The sequence below is a fragment of the Chenopodium quinoa genome, unplaced genomic scaffold (assembly GCF_001683475.1).
Source record: "Chenopodium quinoa cultivar QQ74 unplaced genomic scaffold, ASM168347v1, whole genome shotgun sequence".
NCBI classification, from domain to species: Eukaryota; Viridiplantae; Streptophyta; class Magnoliopsida; order Caryophyllales; family Amaranthaceae; genus Chenopodium; species Chenopodium quinoa.
Genome location: NW_018744633.1, coordinates 931593 through 934070, shown reverse-complemented (window position 1 = coordinate 934070; position 2478 = coordinate 931593). Strand labels below are relative to the sequence as shown.

General features: G+C 31.0%; 1 long non-coding RNA gene across 1 annotated transcript; it reads left to right on the top strand.

Moving 5' to 3' along the window:
• The first annotated feature begins 1350 nt into the window (after positions 1–1350).
• Positions 1351–2209, top strand: LOC110701499. Its single transcript, XR_002507352.1, has 2 exons — positions 1351–1578; positions 1679–2209. It is a non-coding gene; the product is annotated as an uncharacterized LOC110701499 (long non-coding RNA).
• The last annotated feature ends 269 nt before the right edge of the window (positions 2210–2478 follow it).

The window sequence follows — 2478 nt, the reverse complement described above, 5'->3', positions numbered from 1 at the left end:
CCCTTAACGCGTTTTTTATCCAATTTTCTGAAAATTTCCCGCGTCACACCAAAAATGTACCGTGTCACGGGAAAGTGTACCGTCTGACGGTGGGACTTCCCGTGTCACGGTACAGTTTCACCGTGTCACGGGATACTTTTTTAGGGTTTTTATCATTTTAGGGTTCCGTGTGCTCCCTCAGCACATTTTCCCTATAAATGCCCCCTCATTTCTAATGTACGGGGCACCGAGTAATTCTCTAATTTTATTCTCCTCTCTTCTATGATTTAGCCTAAACACTAGCCTATCCTTTTTATTTCAAAATTCCTTCTTCAAGTACTCAAAGGAGTCCATACTTCACTCGTGGTTCCATCCTTAAGCCAAGGCGTGAAAGGTAGAATTGTTTGAGGGTTTGGCCCCAAAATCAACTTTACTTTATTTAATTTAATTTAATCATTGCTTTATTATTTTCTTGAAGTTACTAACTCGTTTATTATTTTGTAATTGCAAACAAACAGAATCAAAGTAAGGATCATGCTCCTTTTATTTTTATTATTTTTCTAATGATTTTATGTTGTTGGAATTGTGATTAATTTGGTTTTAATATTAATGTTGTTCTATTGAAAATTGATTGGTATTTCCTATTCTCAACGAGTTTAATTTCATTTTAACTCTTGGTAAAAAAAACATCACATTTGATCTCGTCTTTGTAGTTTCTGATGGTTTGGATGATTTAATATTGAGTTAGTGATTAATTATGTAATTGGAATTAGTAGACGATGTTGTGATGTTGGTGTGTGAATTGTATTTTTGGGTGATAATAAGTTAATTGTTGAATGCTATCTATATATGTGCATGTTGCTGGCTTACTTCATAAGATCTATCATCTATATATGATTGTGCCTTCACATTTTATATAAACTTGCATTTCCACTTGTGATTAAGCTTCTGGATGTATGGGATGAAAGAATCCTTGTTACGTTATGATAAAGTGATAACTAAATTGTAGCATTTGTACAAAATTAAACAAGAGAATACACATAAAATTTATGTCCCCTGCCTTTTTATTAAGTGATATTGTTTCTTGAGATTTTCCTCTTTAGTCAAATCCTTTATTTATTGGTGTGTAGATACTTTATTTTTTTATGTAGCTTTCCATGTCTTTTTGAAACTAATTGATGAAATTATAGGTTTGTGAATTCAATTGTTTATTTGTTTGTTTGATCAATTGTATTAGCAAAAATTATTTCGTAAATTGATGAAAGTATAAATTTGCTCCTGTTTTGTTGAATATAGATGATGGCATTATTGAAGAGGTTGGTTTGATGAACAAGGTAAGCTTTAGTTCATCGCATGCCATTCTAAATCTTATTAACATATTCATCTGGATATCAAGTTTTCTTTACACTTACCATGTGCATATCATGTTTTTTAATGCTTGCTTTGCGCATATCGAATTTTCATTACGTTTTTTATCTTTTAAATTTTCCCATCATGGAGTTCAAATAAAGTACTTTGGCTTGCCTTTGTTTACTGTGTAACAGATGCTGTTGAATAAGAAATGTTGATCATGACTATGGATTCCGAATAAAGAAACTGGTACCGAACCTTTGCTCTTTAGCACCATATATATATGTTTGTCTTAAATGTTTACCTTCAAATTTTATAATTCGAGTACTTCATTTATATTCAATTTCAGGTGAAAAACCTTTATACAAAGGAATGAAAGAAGGACATGGGCTTATTGTTCTTAAGGATAGGATAATTAGGAAGTTGGAACCTTTACAAGTGCAAACTGACCATCAACCCTCCTTGGCTCCTTTGTAGAACAGCCTACTCAATCGATTTCTGTAAAGATTTGATACAAAAGGAAGATTGGGAAGTGCCATTCTCTAGTGCCATACCTTTCTATTTTTTTTAGTCGGTTTGATGACTTCTTGGTTTTGTTTTTTTTGGTGCCTGTATATCATGTCAAAAATAAAACATGGACCTTTTATCCGGCTTTCTTGGTAGCAATTGTTCTCTGGAGAAAGCTGGTAGTACTCAAAATCTATTCTTGATTTAAAGATCCTTTTTACTTAGTATTTTAAGACTTTAAGATCTTTTTTACTTAGTATTTTAAGACATCTATACGAAGTATTGTTGCAAAATATTATAATAGGAAGTGTTATTAGCCATTTGGCTCATGTATAATCTTTCAGGAAAACGTGTTGTACCCTTTACCGGCTCAGTGTAATTTCCAGAAGTTCATTTGAGAATAATTTATTTTATGTACATGTTATACAATTTGTATTATAAACTAATCTCGAAAAATGCAAACAAAAAGACCCAGAATTAATAATTACAAATTGAAAAAAAGAAAAAACTTGTTTTGCAGGCTATTTTACGCTAAGGTCTTTTTTAATAAAAATTATTAACAATAATCATAAGGTCGATACTTTTAAAATGAAATTATTTGAATTTTATTTGAGTAAATGTCATACGATTATTAATTTATAG